This window comes from Amborella trichopoda, chromosome 8 (assembly GCF_054954075.1).
Source record: "Amborella trichopoda isolate Santa Cruz 75 chromosome 8, AtrichopodaSantaCruz75HAP2 v2.0, whole genome shotgun sequence".
NCBI classification, from domain to species: Eukaryota; Viridiplantae; Streptophyta; class Magnoliopsida; order Amborellales; family Amborellaceae; genus Amborella; species Amborella trichopoda.
The window spans coordinates 38880399-38899627 of record NC_142343.1 but is presented as its reverse complement, the minus strand read 5'-3'; positions in this window follow the sequence as shown (position 1 = coordinate 38899627).

Genomic DNA, 19229 nt, shown 5'->3' with positions numbered 1-19229 from the left:
TATATCTACTTGATTTTAATTATTTTTTGAGTTTAAAATTTTATAATTAATTTAAAAATAGATTTTGAGATAATTTTAAAAAAAATTTATAGCCAAACTGTATTTTATGGTAAATTTTGAAAGTGCGCTTTAAATGGATTGTTTAAGGTTACAACTTTATGATAACTACACCTATTATAAAATAAAATGGAAAAATAACTCCATACCTTTTATTTTTAAATTTTATTTTTTAATAAACTCATAGTGTCAAATAATATTTTTCAACCCCTAGCTACTTTAGACTTATTTTTTGACCTAAACAAATATGAAAAAGACATGCTCTTTCTAAACCCAATCTCTTTTCTCTTCATTTATATACCCCAAACTTTTTTCTTTCCCTTTTTCGCTCTTACCGCGTGTTTCTGTCTCTCTTCTCGTGTTTATCTGAACCCCCCTCTCTTTCTCTTCTTGTTTAGCTAAACACCTCTCTGCCTCTAGTGTTTATCCAAACACCTCTCTCTTTATGTGTTTATCCAAATACCTCTCACGTCCCAATAACTTCTAATCACCAAACACCTCTCTCCTCCTAGTAACTTCTAACCACCAAACACCTCTGAGGGGTTTAAGATGGAGGAGAGAGTGCGGGGCTAGAAATGTGAAAGGCAGAAAGAGAGAGAAGAGGTGCGGGTAGAGAAAAGGAGAGAGAACTTTGAGAAGATGGGTTTTTAGAAAAGTCTTTTTACTTAAAAGAAATAAAATCTACAATTGTTATTCTTCAAGATATCTTTTAAAACTTTAGGTCTATTGTGAAATAAAATCTAAAAATAGAAGGTATCTAGATATTTTTCCTTATAAAATATCTTTATTGTATCGTGTAATAGATGAGAGCGTATTAAACGATACATTCAAGGATTATTTTGTCCATCAAAATTTTTGTGCAATATTTATAGGGATTATATATGGAAAATTGTTTCATGCGGGCTGGACACGGTTTATAGGTTAGATATTATATATTCTCTAAAAAATTAGTATCAAATTATACTTAAAAATATATTTATTGCCAAGTCCGCATTTATACAATACATGGGTTGGCCGCATGGAAACCGTATCTGTCATATATTGGACACGGTTTATATGAGTCCATGTAGAAATGAGTCATCTCTTAAAAATATGTTTTTGAGATAGATTTTTTTACTTAATTTTTAACGACATGTAATCTCTATTATGGAGATCATGAATATGAAAAAATAAGTTAAAGAAAACATTTGGACGGTTAGTTTCAATTGGTTTTAGATGGACCACTTATTTGTATCCATCTTTAAGATGAATGCTTTATACATTAGGACTAAATATTATTGGAAAATGATTCGGTAGGACTGCAGCCCTATCATAACAAGAAAAGCCTCACCTCCATAACTCATTAAAAATTGCAATTCAAGCATTGAAAAACCTGTCAAAAAAGCGTCATCTCTTTCTGGTTTAATAATTTCATAGTTTATTGTATCATAGATAAAAAGTTTATTTTAATTTATGATGGTCCAAAAATTTATTTTAATCTATGATGGTCTAACAATAGATGAGGGGTGGAAATATTTAAATCTTTGCCAATGTTGAAAAATAAAAAATTCTCTAATTATAAAATTTAAAGATTATAAAATAGTGTAGATCAAACTGATATATGAACACGTATAAGATGGATTGTCTTCAAATCTTGAAATGTACTTTTTCTCACATCCATACATCTAGAGGTTGAGATGATCGAATTTAGGGTTTTCAGCATCGAAACAACCCCTTCTAGTAAATTTTTTAGGTGTGCCTTAATTTGGTCATTTAGGGCCTCACCCTCATATAAACCTTTTCCATTGGTTAAAGATAACCGCAACATACCTACTAGAAATTGTTGTCTAGGTGTCAGGAACCTTGTGGTGACCATTAATTATGAAATTCAAAGTTCCTGTACTATTATAGATTTGGCAAATCTGAAAACACTTGAAATGAGCAGTCCAACATGTATACAATATTAGCCACTTGTAAGGCTTAAGGTTTATATTTTTTTTTTCAAATCCATAATTATCAAGGTCCAAAATATTGATTACAGTTTGTCAACTTTGACAATTTCTTGTTTAGCACCGTTATGAAGGAAAATGGGTATCAGACGGAAATTTAGGTGTCTTTAAAAAGCGATGCCACTAGGAAACATTTGCCCTTCCAAATATCATATCATAGATCATACCACAAATATTCAATCATAATCGAGGGCAAGACGTGTTTTGATCTAATATTTAGATTCGACGCTTCAAAAATTAGATGGTTTCTATTCAATCTTGAGACATTATTTTATTCAAGCCCATGGAGTATGTAATTTTGAAATTTCTTTTTTTGAGTTTACCATATGGGTTGAGAATGTTAAGTTCCTAAATTTTGAGGTCCTAAAAATACTACCGAATGAAGAAAGTAAACAGAGAATATGCTCCATTGGGGGCATCAAATCTTTGGACTACAAAGAGATCTTTAAAATATATAAGAGTAATAATCATATGACACCCTCCCACATTTATGTGTATAAGACCTTAAATGATCACTATTAAATTTGACATAAATATCTAAAAAAATTATCATATGAGTGTAGGTCCTTATTTTTTTAAAATAAATTAAATTAAATGATGATCATTTGAGATCCTACATACGTCAATTTAAAAAGACCCCGTAAGATCATTACTCATTATATAAACCGATACACCTTTATTGAGCAATGCTCATCCCACAAAAGTAAAACGTAAGCAAGGCTGTTTGTCATTTACGATACACATGTTTTAATTTGGTCGTGGGAGTTGTTAATCTAGGACTTATGGAGCACCGAAAAACATATTTTAACAAACGACAAAAGTCAAATTATTGCAAACGTTCAGTACCATACGTTAAACACGCAAGGCAGAAAATAATACCAATGATGTCATATTCATGGAACATGTTGAATAATTGCATGAAGTGATTTAGACATCTACTACCACAATATGAAAAATCCCTAATGAATAATTGAACCCCACAAGGATGAAATTCTTCCTATGAATTAGAAAAGAAAAATGATACAATAGAATAGAAATGCTTACTTATTTTATTGAAAATTGTTTCCTTACAATAGAATATAAATGGTTACTTATTTTATTGAAAATTGTTTCCTCACAATATTCTTGTGTTGGGTAGGTTAGGGGTTTCTAAATTCTCACATATAAATTATGATCAAATGTGATAACTTGACATTTTTAAGTGTCTAATATTGTTTAGTCTCGTGGAGTCGTAGTCATTAAAATATTCAGAGTATGTATGTTATGCTCTCTCGAAAGCATATATGTTCACTCCCTCGGGCAAAATGCTTGGAATTTTTTTATTTAAAATTTTGGAATCAATAAAAAATTGAATTTTGAGACCTTGAACATATGGATTATTACCTTAAAAAATTGGATGGTCCCAGTCAATCTTAGGAAGCCTTTTCCTTTAGGAACATAGAGAGTGAGAGTTTTAAATTTTTATTTTTATTTTCTTCTTTGAGGTTGGTTGTGAGGAGATTAAATCCCTAAAATTTGGGATCTAGCAGATATTCCCCGTATAAATTTTGCCCAAGAGAGTATATGGATAGTACACTCCTATTAGAGTAGAATATCTTTTGGCCAATATTTATTATGAAATTTACTGGGATCCGACTACAAGTAAAAGAGTTTGGCCCAGGAGTAGGAGGATGCGTGTCCGCGAAAATAAATTTAATTTTAAATCGAAGGACTTCATAAAAGACAAAAAAAAGAAAATCAAATTAGATCTTATCTACAAATTTTCTTGTTTTGAAACCCAAATATCCTCAAATTGATATCTCAACATCAAGATGCATGGATATTAAAAAAAAAATGGATTTCAAATTTTGGAAATAGTACATCTTGTAACACATTTTTTTACTGTCAATTTTCAAGATTTTTAAGTTTTCATAGATATGCTCGATCCTACACTATTTCTAAAGCTTTAAATTATATAATTAAAAATAAAAATATATTTTAAAGCTATCACAAATATTTCTATTATTGAAACCACATTTCTCGATACTATTTAAAAGTGCGCTTTACTTTGATTGTTTAGAGCCTTCGGGCCTATACAAACTTTGATAAAGAAAAGATTGCCCTAAAAGGGCTTTATCAAACACCATAAAGTCGTTGCCGTGTCTAAACGACACTCAAATTAAAAGTCTAAGTATATATTTTCTCTTATTGTTGTATGTGCATTTGATTTATTTGATTTTTTAGTAAACTTAGCTTCTTATAAGTTTTTATCATCGTCAAAGCCTATTCTCAACTAATTGGTAAGAATCCTGGTCCGTCAGTCTAATCTATTCAAGGTCATACCATCAATGAGGTCATAAGTCTCCATATCTTTTTTTACATCTTCTAACTATATCCTTTTGGACCTATCCTTTGTCCTTTTTTAACCTTTCACTTGAACTAACTCGTATGTCCTAACATGTGTTGTATTGTGTTTACGTCACAAATGGCTAGCCCACTTAAGTCTATTATCTTTCATTTTATGACCTAGGTGCCACACTTATATTTTCCCATATGTATTCATTTTGAATTCTATCCTTTTTTATCTTGCCACTCATCCATCTCAACATCTTCATATCCGCTAGACTCATTCTATGAGTAATTTGTTTTTTGACCACCCAACATTTCACCCCATAGAGCGAAGCTTAAAACTTGCCTTTCAGCTTCATTGATATGGGGTGATCACATAATATTATGGTTGCACATCGCCACTTCGCCCACCCAGCTCTAATTATTTGTGTGACATCGTCCTCAATCTCTCTATTTCATGGATTATCGATTCAAGATATTGAAAGTGCGCACTTTTTGGTACATAGTGGTTGTCAATCTTCATTATTTCATCGTCTATACTCCTATTATTACTAAACTTGCATTCCATATATTTCTTCTCGGTCCAACTAATTTAAAAACCTTTAAATTCTAGAGCATCCTCCAAAGTTATGACTTTGTGTTGATGCCGTTTCGAGTCTCATCGATCAAAATTATGTCATATATGAATAACGTACACCACAGTCTAGCTGCTTAATTAGGTCATTCATAACTAAGACACAAAGGTATGAGATCAATGCTGACCTATGATGTAGACCTATTGTCACTAAAAACCCATTCGTCTCTCTACTAGTTGTTTGTACACTAGTTAGTACTTTATCATATATATCTCACACCAAGTCGACATAGTGCATAAATAATATTTTATTTTTCAACACCCACCAAATCAAATATCGAGGTACACTATCATAATCTATCTCTATATCAATAAAGACCATGTAAAAGTCTTTTCCCTTCACCCTAAAATTTGCAATCAGGTGCCTATGTATGAAAATAACCTCGGTCCTTGACCTCCCTTGAACAAAACCGAATTAATTTTTTGATACGCTCATTTAATGCCTTAGTCGTTCTTTAATCACTCTCTTCTAGAGCTTTATATTGTGGCTCAAAGTTGGATCATTCGATAGTTTTGCACGATTTTGTATGTCTCTTTTATTATAGCAAATAAGTACCACATTGTTTTTTCTCTATTCGTTTGACATTTTATTTGTTCTCGACATAGTGTTGCAAATACAAAATCAAAATTTGTGTTCCTTAAAATAAAATCTTAAACGTGATTAGGGATAACATGTTTACTTCTAAGCGGATTGTTCTTTATTTTAGTTTTATAAGAAGTCAATGATGGAAATCATATATGAGATATTATATAGGGTTGGCAACAAGATGGGCCAGCCGTAGCTCTAGTCCTAAAAGGGCCGGCCTCGGCTCGGTCCGGCCCTGACTGAGAGCAAGAGGTGTCGCCTTGGCTTGGCCAGGCCCGACCCGACCCTAGCCCTATTCAAGTCGGCCTGGACCAAATAGAATAAAACAAAGAAATAAAAAGAAACAAAACGATGTATGGGTTGAGGTGAATCGAGTCGGCCTGGCCTAGGCCTAAGCCCAGGCCCCCCCCCCCCCCCCCCCCCCCATGTTCTGTCCTTGGGCTATACGTGTCAGACCGTAGCCCAGCCACAAGCTCCGAGCTAGCGGGGCCAGGCGGATTGCAACCCTGACGCATTGGTATTATTAACTTGGATAGCCAGCGGGTGGTGGGTATGATTTCTCGTGTACGTACCTATTTTTTCAAATAGTTAAAAGAAACGCTTCTTTTTTTTAAAGGTATGAGTGATGTGGTGTACGGTGCTTGCTTCGTACGTTGTGCAAACGGTGGCTCAATAATGGAAGGTGCTTACCGGGCGTCGCTCTCAAAAGGGCCCAAAGGTCCAAAATAGACTTACGAAAGTTGGAAAAATAATTGATGTAAACGTTCAACATCCGATCCGCAGGACCACGTTGTTTCGATAAACGGCATCACTCTCGAACAAAAGAAACTTTCAACCCGCGAAAATAATTCACTTGTACAAATCCCCTCTCATTCCATTAACTGCAATTGAGTTGTGTTGTGACCCTCACAACCACGTATTTGGTGATTGATGGATCGGCCACTAACAAATGAATTCTAAAAAGGGTTGGCATACCAATGTATCCGTAGCTCTCGAGGTAAGGTGCACTTTCAAATTTTTATAATTTTGATGGAAAATATTTTTAAAATTATTTTAATTTTAATTTTTATATTTCATTATAAAATTTTAAATTTTAAAATTAATTAAAATCAAGTAGATCTATAAACATACGAATATCTTGAAAATGGAGGGTGCAGATTATATATTGCAAAATACGCTATTTTAGATATTTAAATTTTTTTTATTTTTTTATGGTTATACATCTCGATCAAATCAAAAAGTTTTTCAACATTAGAACTACCTTTTTTTGGATTCTTTTCAACATTAAAACTACTTTTTTTGGATGGATTTTTGAGGTATATCCGTGACCCTACATTATAAAGTTGCATCTTTATATAAACTCTCTCCTTCTAAAAACATCCATTTCCCTTTTTTTAATGTTTTTGGATGTGGGTCGAACTAGTCACCCATCATTACCATCAATGGTTTTACTGGTTTGATCAGCCAGCCGGGCAAACTTTAAAAAATAAAAATATAGAATTTAAAAGTTCATAAGGTGTCAACTTAACCATAAAAACTCTCGTAAAAGGTTATTTTTCTCATTAATCATCTAGACCTTGAGATGTAAGAGTATCAAAAGACAAAATTTATAGTCCCGAAAAATGATGCATTTTGTAATAAATATCTGGACTATCTATTTTTATAATTTTGAAGTGTTCATAAGTTTACTTGTTCTATAGTGTTTTGAAGCTTTAAATTTTGTAATTAAGTATACAAAATTACAAATATAATTTTTGCCAATCAAATAGATTTTCGACATTAAAATGACATCTTTCAATACTATTTAAAGGTACGATTACTTTGATTGTTGAAGGTGTTAGCCTCATACAAACTGTACCCTTCAATTTTTAGTTGTTTGTTTAAAATTTGTGAAATTTAGTTTAGGATTGTCAAAAGCAATATATTTAGGATATATTACCCGTAAATAAATGATTTTGATTTTTAGGATGTTCCGCTCTAAGTTTTGATCCTATAGGAAGAGCATATTGGTCTCCCACCATTTCCAAACCAGCTTGGCAATTCTTAAATGGATTTATTCTGTGAGACTATTTATATTGTTACAAGGCACAAATGTGACTAACCATTAGATGTCAAATTGGACAACTTGGAGTATCAAGCAATGAGTCTAGTCAATGACACACTTAATACCACTCGATTTGAAATCTAACATATATGAATGATTATGACTTTCTTGTATTAAAAGTAAATATTCTCTTTATATATTTTTGTATTTTTAGAACCCTAGTTATCTATCTCATTTTTTTTTTAAGCTTAATACTACTGCTGTGCGATCACTCTCCAATCCTTATCAAGGTCGTGGTGGTAGCACCCCACGCCTTAGTCACCATGTTGTAGTTTTCATTCCCACGACTAACACCATCCACTAACATTTAGAAAAAGCTAACTCCTAATCTACTTGAAAATACAGATAGAGGTGATCTGTCTTCCCCACCGAATTATCCAAAAAACCCCTCTTATACATGCACCATCAACCTAGAATTCTCTTTCTTATACACGCACTCCCCCTCATATGCTCACACTTATAACCTTTCTCACTTATTCCTTCACGTCTAACCAAATTTTTAAAGGAAAATGGTTTGATAGGGCCGTGGCCCTATCAAAATAAGTAAAGCCTCACCAAACTCATCAAATATTGTAATTCTAGTGTCGACAAATCAATCATCTCATCCTTGACCATTATGATCGTGAAAAAAGAAGAAGATTTCAAGCCTAAAAAGAGTGTATATTATAACGAAATGATTGTATACAATGAGACCATTTATCTTTGATACAAGGAGGTCACAATGATGTGAGATTTGATAGTTTTGGTGTATCATAAAGTTCGAAAATTTTTCTTTCGAACTTTGAGCTTGATAATGAAATAAATGCAGCCACTCAATTTAACATCTAATGGTGATTAACTGTGACCACCTTGTACCAAAAGTAAATGGTCTCATTATATACTTTTCCTATATAAATTATCTAGACCATTCATTTCGCCTTAATTATAAGTGTTCATGGATCCACATGATCTGTATCATTTTTTGAGCTTCAAATTTGATAGTCCATGTTGGAAATTGATTTTAGAACTATCATAGAGATTTCTGATGCCCAAAGAGCTTTCTAGACGTGGATTTGAAGCGAGGCTTTACTTTGTTTTCATAAAGCCTGAGCCTCATAGAAATTACATCATTTTTTAAACGTGTTTTATATTTTAGTCTAAAAGTTTTAAGTCTAAACTGCGTAGGGTAGGGTATTGGCAATTGTAATCAGTGTTATTAAGAATAAACCTGCCATTGAATTAGTGAGGGATTTGGTCCAGTCAAAATCAGTATGATCATCACTAAAGCTGATTTAATTGGATTTTAATAATATTAAAAAAAAAGAGACTAATAATTTAAAATATACAATATATTAGAAAAAATTTGCTCAATTTGTTTTGATGGATGAACCTATCAAAACAGACAAGTTGTACCAGTCAAAGATATTAAAATATTAATTTTAACAGGTTCTTTACTAAATCCAATCTTTACTCTGAACCATATTAGCCAAAGCTCCAGTTGGCAATGCGATTGGTTGGAACGCCATTTTGATTTGATCTCGATAACCAATGAATGCAATGCACTATCGAAAGCGCAACCCCACCTCTCAACAAACTTGGACATGCATTTACATGTGCTTTTATAATATACTTGGGATTTTATTTTAAAGAAATATATGCAATAAAACTATTTACTTTTGATATAAAGAGCTCACATTTATATTTGATTATTTAATTGTTAGACGTGAAATTAGGCAATTAGAGATATGTCATTGGCTCAGCACAAAGTTCACAAAAAAAATCTCTCAAATATAGTGACACACTTCAATATATCGGATTTTATATCCAATGACTCTGAATGATTTTGACTTGTATGAAAATTGAATCGTCTTATAAAATAAATTTAATTTTCTTATCGTTAACTCAATTTCATTGTTTTACAAAGCTATTGTACTTCGAGAAAATACATAAAATCAGATCGTCATGATTGCTTACAAAAAAAGTGTCATATTCAACTCCGGCATAGATATAATTTGACATCTTGAATTCCACTTCTATCATAGATAGGGGACTCATCCTCATTAAATTACCAAAAACGAAAAAAAACTAAAATAGTTAGTGTATTGATTTTAAGGCAAGCTTTATATGCTTTCCCTACAACATAAAACTTATATACTTCCCCTTATCTAACCGTCCATTCTGAATGGATGGCTAAGATTGCATCAATCACGATGTCACGTCTCTACACCGTTTTATTTTTAATTTTTTTTCTATAAACTATTTTGACACCAAATTTTGGACGTTCATTCTTCTATTAAACTCACACTAGCGAAAAATAAAATATTTTCAATAAAATAAAATGACCAAAATACCCCTGGAATTTTCAAGGGTATTTTGGTCACTATATGTTATTGAAAAATTATTTATAATATTTTTTATAGGTGCGCCCCAATAAGAAGATGACACGTATCAAATTTCATATTCATACAATTTGTACAAAAAAAACTAAAAATAAAATACTTTAAGATGTTGGACCTAAAATCATATAATGAGTAGTTTTTTGGATCAAAATTGGACGGCTGGATGATAAGAGAAACCCGTCCCTTGATTTTATTGCTTCCATCGAACCGTCTACACACATATTACTAATTAACTCCTTGACATTAAATGGTTGGGGAAGTTCGAGAGTACGTATTTGAAACTCAAATGCTATTTACCATAATCACATACACGCATATTGTACACGTGCTCATGGCATAATCAGCATCCAATCAATTACTTGGCCAATGATGAAAGAATATTATTATGCTGATGTTTCCTACCCCTCTTGATCACCATCCAACTAATTTACAATATATTTTTCTATTTATGACCACATATTGAATATGTGGTCATAAGGATCATAGAATATTCTCTTTTTATTCTTTTACATGATAGAAACAAAGGAAATTTTTCAAAATATTTGTAAGAGATGCACTATTTAGCATTTTATACTTTTAACACTACTCCAGCTCATGATCACGAACTTTTTTTGTGGGTATTTTGAAATTAAATCAAACAATATGAGTACAACATCAAATAGTTCATGTCCTAAGAGTATTTTGTTCTTGGTTTGCGTCTATTTAAACTTAGACAGCTGGGGGTGAGTTGTAATGTGGAAGGGAAATCGTTAAATGTCATTAAATGGTGCACCAAAGAACATAGAGTCCCCTGGGTTATTCACAGTTCGTGGTTACAAATTTTAGAGCTTGAAAATAACTTGGTTGTTTCCTATCAGCATGTCTATGGGGAAGCAAATGATGAGGCGGATTCACTAGGTTAGTTGAGGAGTTCATTCTCGTCTGTGTTGGTTGCTGATCATGTAATTATTTCGAAGTAACAACTGCAAGATTAATAAATTTTATGAGATTTGTCAAAATAATAATATTAACCAATAATGATATATGCATGTGGAAAACGACGACATACCAAAAGGTGTTTTTACATGTGAAAACAATGTAAATGTTATCTAGATGTTGTTTTTTTCGCTACAAGTGGCATGCTTCACACTCCCCTCATAGTATGATTGTATGAGGTATTTTCCTTATATTATAGAAGTAAGGCATACCTGGTATGATTGTGTGAGGTATTTTCCTTATATTATAGAAGTAAGGCATATCTCTAAAATTTGCTTGGTAAGGCATATCTCTAAAATTTGCTTGGTAGTTCTTGTTTTCGAAACTTTGTGATGCTTTCATAATTTATTTTTATCCTGAGTTATGAAATTTAAAATCTAAAAAAAGGTGCAAATTAAGTATATACATAAACATTTAAAAATATTTAAAACAAATAGTTCGGATAATTTGTTACAATATGTACTATTTTTAAGACTTGAAAATATTTTTTTTCTTCATATACATACATCTTGAGGTCAAAAAATCAATTTGAGGGCTCTTTAATATCAGAACACTCTCTTCTAGAGGGCTTTTGAAGTGCACATTACTTTAGTAGTATAAAATTGCAACCTTACATGAACTTTTTCCATTAAAAATAGCCTCCTAATTTTTAAATTGTTCATAGTAGGCTTACATAAAAGCCATAGGCTCTCTCTCTCCCTCTCAGGCACATGTAAACGCATACCCATAGGCTCTCTCTCACTCTCACTCAGGCACATGTAAACACATACCCCAAAATGTCTAGAAGGGAAAAAGTTTATATAAGGATGCCACCTTATAACGTAGAACTACGGATGCCCTTCAAAAATTCATCGGAAAAAGTAGTTTTAATGTTGAAAAACCTTTTGATTGATCATTTTGACATTGTATAACTATGAAAAATGAAAAGATTTTAAATATAAAAAATAATGCATTTTACAACATATTATCTACACGTCTATTTTCAAGATTTTCATACGTTTGTAGATCTATTTGATTTTAACCATTTTTTAAATTTAAAATTTTATAATTAAATATAAAAATAAATTTTAAGATAATCCTAAAAATATTTTACATCAAATTCATATACCATGATAAAATTTGAAAGTACATCTTACCTCTACACCTACCGATGCGTCCGTATGCCAACTGCACCTGTCTAAGAATATGCTTGTTTACTTTATTAGGACCTCCAACCCTTGTTATCCAAATGTGCCTTTTATTGGATTCTAGAAAGAATCTTATCCTAGTGATAATGCGACAAACAACATCTTATTGACCGGTGGCAATGAACCAAGACCTTACTTGGGACCCAAAGACCAGGCCCAACCTGGGTCCGGGTATGTGTCCAAAAATTGGACCCGATGGATCGGGTCCAGGTCCAACTATTGGATCCAAACACCATTCGGGTGAATTCATGTGGACCCAACACAAATAGTATTATTTAAATAATAATAATATTTTAATAGTATTTAAATAATACTTAAATGAATATAACTATATATTTTTACTTCTTCATCATCATTATCATTTTAGCTTTTTTCCAATTAATTGGAGTCGGCTACATAAATTATAGTTCTTCATTTTGCTATATTAAAGACCATATCTTTAGTGAGACCATAAGTCCCTATATCTTTTCAAACTACTTGCAACCACGTTCTTTTGGGCCCAACATATATATATATATATATATATATATATATATATATATATATATATATATATATATATATATATATATATATATATATATATATATATATATATATATATATATATATATATATATATATATATATATATATATATATATATATATATATATATATATATATATATATAAAGCTTGGGTGAGCCCACTAACTTATATGAAAAAATGAGTCCAACGACTCAGATTGAATCTGGGCTGATCTGACGATCACAGATGTATGGTAGTGTTTGCATTTTATTTTTTTTCTACAAATCCAAACCACATAAAATTTTAGGCGTGCATTATTCTCATCAAGCCTCGCCTAATAAAAATATAAAAAAAATAATTCACAATTTTTATATAGGTGCGGTTTCTATAAGGATGCAACCTTAAGCAATCCAATTAAGGCGCACCTTAAAATTTATCATAACATATAATTTTGTTATAAAAAATTCTTAGTATTATCTTAAAATCTATTTTCATACCTAATTGGTTAAAATCAAGTAGAACTATAAATATATGGAAATATTGAAAATAGAAGATCTAGATAATATGTTGCAAGATGCACTATTTTCTGGATTCAAAAACCCTTTTTTTTCATATTCATACATCTTGATATTGAGATGATCGATTACAGGGTTTATTCAACAATAAAACAATATTTTCGAGAGATTTTTGAGGTGCATATGTGATTCTACATTTTAAAGTTGCAACCTTATATAAACTTATATATATATATATATATATATATATATATATATATATATATATATATATATATATATATATATATATATATATAAAAGAAAGTCTTTCCAATGCCTATTGGTGAAAATGAATAGTGATTTTGCCTACCCTCATCACTGTCCAAAGTTTATCGCACAGTCACGATTGTCAGATAGTATTTTATTTTTCATTTTTTTTCTACAAATCAGAATGATATGAAATTTGGAGCATGTGTACATCATGTTGAGGCTCACCTAATAAAAATATATAAAAAATAATTTGTGAAAAAAAAATTGACCAAAATACCCCCAAAAATTTTGGGGGGTATTTTAGTCAATTTTTTCATGTAAAATATTTTTTTGATATTTTTATTAGATTCGTCTATTATTTATGAACACATTTGCCAAATTTCAGGTCATTTTGGCTTGTAAAAAAAACATGAAAAATAAAATACTATCATACAAACGTGACCGTACGGTGAACTTTAAACAGTGATGAGAGTAGGCGAAATCACTGTTCATTTTCACCAATAGACGTTTTGTAGTATCTTCCATATGTAGACGTTCGCCTATAAACATTTTCGTCTATAAACGTTTAAAATATATTAACAAATATATATATATATATATATATATATATATATATATATATATATATATATATATATATATATATATATATATATATTTATTTATTTATTTTTGGATCAGGTCCAATGGGGTCCACACAACCTGTTGCCACCCGTACTTCTCAATGGCTCATTGCCTGTGTAACGGTTGTCTCCAGTTATCTCTCAGGCACTGATGGGGGAAACAATTGATATGTCCTATTTTCCATGAAATATCAGAGAAATCCTCCTCCACTTTGCCGCATATTTCCTTTTTATTGGTTGGTCCAAAGCTTCTTTAGGTCTGCCGTCCACATTGTAGTCTTGAACAAACACACATTACATCTCAATTTAATGGGAAACAGGTTTATAGTTGCTTCTCACCAACCCCTTCATTAACTTATTCTCAATCAATGGTCCTTACGTGTGATTTATGTTTTTTGTTGAATAACAGACGTTAGTCATAGACCAAACGCAGCATAAATAGCTCTTCTTATGAAGAAATGGAGCCAATAATAAAAAAATCCCCATCAACAATGAATTTACATCCCTTTTTTGGTGAGTTCCGCCGGGGCTCTTAATGTTAGATGAATTAATATTTTTAAAAATTACAAGAAAAGGACTTTGGTATTTTGGCTGAAGGTTTAAGAAGATTTACATCATGGTTGCCAGGATCGAACCGGCCATCGAACTAATAAAGGATCGGGTCCGATCAAAATTGGGTTGGCTGCCGTTTGAATCGGTTAGACCAAATTTCAAAAATATCTTAATAATAAGAATAATGGTTTGAAAAAGTAAAATATATTAGGAAAAAGTCTATCAACTTTGTTTTGCCGTTCAAACTGGTTAAAAAGCCAGAAATTTTATAGGTGTTCTAGCAATGTTCTCTCATCAGAAATACTTTTCATTATTTTTATCATTTGTGCCACCTATTAGCCGTATACATGCTCCAAACTTCACTACAAAATGATTTATAGTATAAAAACTAAAAATGAAACGCTCTGGCCTATCATACCATGATCTGATGCCCAAGAGCAATTCTACTCAGATAAGACAATTGAGGGTAAAGACCACATCCTTATATGCAGGTGGGGTCACATGTAGGCTGTCTATTGAGGGGACTCATTATATTAGAAAACCAATTTAGATTAGTCCGATATCCCGCTGGAGCATATAATCTTTTCATCTCTATCTCTTTCAAAAAAAATAAAAATAAAAAAATAAAAAAAAATGTAACACCCCATCCAAGTTTGCATCTATCCAACTTGTGTTACCCGGTCTACAATGGCTTATTTGGGCTTATTTGGGACCACCTGAATGACTCCAATAAGGTGATCTAAATAGACTTGAACCATCACAATTCACAATAATTATCTGTACAAATTATTGGGAATTATCCCTTAGCGATCTGTTATTGAAATTCTTTGGCAATGTGACCTATCTCTCCCTTTCATATAGACCCCATTTGTGGGCTTGTGTATTATTTTTAGTGAAACATACGCATCTCCTCATCTTTCAAGCCTGTTTCAACAATTATGCAGCACTGATAATGAAACTATAGACTTGTTTCTTTCTTTAGAGACTAGTGGATCCATCATCTTGGACAAAAATGGTCAAGAACATGTTAATATCAAGCAATTCATCTCCTCTACGTCAAGATTTATCAATGCACATCCAAGTTGATGAGTAGCTCTCCTAAACTTTATTGACAACGATTCTAAGCTAGCAAATTATTGTTGGGCTTCTCAGCGAATGTAAGTGATCCGAACACGTATGGTATACTCTTGCAGGAGCATATACTTTTATTGATTCACACTCGAGAATGAGCTGAGCTGAGCAGAATGCTTAGGAAGAATTTTTTTTTTTTATCTAAAATTTTGGGATCCACCTAAGAGCCATGAGATTATTATTTTTTTGAAATATAGAATCTAGGTTTCGGTTTTGACCGTTAAGAAACTAGACAATCTCTCTTCATCTTTTTTAGTTGATTTTTTATTTTATTTTGTTTTATTTTTTAGTTCAGTTGCTACATTACCTTCCTGAAATCTAGGGTCCTAAAAATACAGAGCGAATTTTACCTGGAGGAGATCTTCCCACATAAAACAAAACTATTGGACTTTATTATTTCAAAGCAAAAATACAACAGAAAGCACATGTGCACGGTACATGTAGCATAGACAAATATGTTGTGCATGTTTACCATTGAAACCAATGGATTAAAAAACGGATCGGTGCCTCGGATTGGACACCATAAAAACCCATTTGGATCGGTGAATCGATGATTCGGATCGGAAATTAGCTGAATCAGTCAGATTAAGCTTTAAAAAAAATTCAAAAAAATTATTAAAAATTATTATAAATGTTGTTTTTTAAAAATCCAATAAGAAATCAAGGCACTACATTATTAATTTTCAATTTTTTCATCAATATGTGAATATTGAGATGTTTTTCCCTGTATAAACTTATTTTAACCATTAAATTTACATAACACAAAAGAAAAATCATAGAATTATCATGGATGAAGTATGTAATCATACATAGACTACAATAAAGAATGATTTAAATCGATGAAAAATGACCACCAAAAATCTTGAATTGATGGAGAACATTATATACTGAAATTAAAATTGTTGGTTTACATTTTATAATTGTTTTATTATACAAATAATAACAAATCCAACCTTTTATTTTTTTGACAAGAAATATTTAATGTATTACCTTTGTTCTTTTTTTGACAAAGACTTTTATTTCTTTTGATAATAACTTTATATTTATTTATTTACAAGAAATGCATGTCGTATTACTCTTTTTTTTTAACAAGAATTTTTTTTTTTACAAGAAATACTTGTTGTATTACCTTTTTTTTTTGACAAGAACCTTATATTTTTATTGTCAAAAAATAAAATTTTATTGTATTACCTTTTCTTACTTTGTTTTGACCAGAACCTTATATTTTTTTTTGACAAGAAACTTTAGTACTTTTTTTTTTTTTTTACAACAAAAAGAAATTTTTTTGTATTACTTTTTTTTTTTTTATAAGAACCATATTTTTTTTTTTAGAAAGAACTTTTATTCATAGTCCATTCTTAATGTAGACATTGGAGATGAGCCATAGTCCATTCTTAATGTAGACATTGGAGATGAGCATGTAAACGTTGGAGATGAGCCATAGTCCATTCTTAATGTAGACATTGGAGATGAGCCATAGTTTCAATCATTGATTTAAAAGTCGTCGAGTAGGCATGGAATCGGCCGATTTTGTATAGATAATTGCCCGATGACATCATGACTCGCCTGATTGGGGCACAGATAATTGCCCGATGACATAATGACTCGCCCAATTGGGCTAGTTTTGTGACATCAAGAATCGCATACTGGGCATTTTCATAATTTTTTGGGTTAAAATTGACAGTTATGGTTAAACACGACATATCTGTTGTCACAAGTCGCACACTCCTCCTTGCGTTCTGTACGCGAAAGGTGTTGATAGCAGAGTAGTATTTATTCTGGCCAGTTATCTATTGTGGGTTCGATGTGGGATAATTGTGGTGAAAGGTAATAGCTGAAAAAGAAATATAATATAATCTTTAAGTCGGCCTACTAATATCAAAAATCAACTTGCGATGTGGTGGTTAGCATGCCGTTTTTTCTTTTGGACGTAGCGGGATCAACTCTTGAGCAGTTCCCACATCCTTCCCTCCTCACAAATAAATAAAAGTTTTTTTCATCTCCAATGTCTACATTAAGAATGGAAGTTGGTTACATGACTTTGTAGCTTTTCAAAATATAGGATGTGTATAGTGTCCTTTAATAATAATGATATACAAATAATAAATCTATTTTGATTTGGCCCTGAGTTCCTGAGATCATATGTTCCTGTAGCTTGTTGATCCGTTGTTGCATTCTGTGCTTGTTGATCAAGCAATCTGAGAATGACAACGATTGCATCTACTGGTCATGCTATACACCTGAAGATCTAACTACTTGTTTCAGTAATTAGTGTTCAAACTCTAGCTGCTCTATTTCATAGCATATTGAGTTTGAGAGGGATGTGAAAGAAAAATATATATTGTATATCTAGTTAATATGGAATGTGTATATTTTAATCTATATATTTAGGAAGAGTAGATGCAATATCTTGTATTTATGGTAAATCTGGGTATGATATAGAAATCTGTGATTTATTTTTATATTTTCTCATTTTTTATTTCTTTATAAAAGACAAGTCTATATTCATAGGATTAATGGATACTGAGTCTCTTCACATTTTGCATCGTAAATCCATAGAAAACCTATGTAGACTCACGAGTCCCTGTATTCATGGCAAACTTTTCCTGAAACATTTACATTTAGAGTTATTCCCATGCTTATCATTGCAAATCGCTATTAATAGAGTTTCCAAATTCGTTATGTTAGACCTAAACAATGTTTGTAAATTCAAGATCCGGTCAAAAATTAGTTCTACCTTTCCCCTGTCTTTCAAAATACATTTCAAGGATAGAAGTTGAAGGCACTAGTCCATTGCTTGTGCAATACGCAAGAATATCGATATGGGATAATATCGGGAACAAGGCATATTCCAATGGTGTGGTTTAGTTGTAAATAATAATTAATAAAAACAAAAATTCATTTTGATCCTACCTATGCGATAAGGCTTGATTGGGTCTGGGTTCGGGTCTCAAGTTTTTTTCCGGATCCAAACCCGGACCCAACCTGACCCGTTGCCACCCCTAATTTGAGTTGTCTAACTCGGCTTTAAAACTTAGCGATTTCTGATCCGGATCGTTGGTCCAAATAAGAATTGAATAGGACCAAACCGGTTCTGAAATGTATGGATCGCCGATGGCTTTTCTATCTAAACATCCTTGCTTTTCTAAACCATTTTTAAAGAATGCCTTTGATTTGAATGGTAGGATTTGAATATTACACATTTCTTAAAGAGGCATTGGACTAGCCATTTGGATCAACACCAAGACATTTCATTTGAATCTTAGGATCCACACCTAAGAATTACTAGTTGATTGTTTCCAAAAGCAAAAAAACAAATGGATTTCGAGTTCTTCAATCCACTGGGCCTCCAACAATTGGAATATTCATGTTCAATCTTGTAGTGCTTTTCTCAAGCACATAGAGCATGC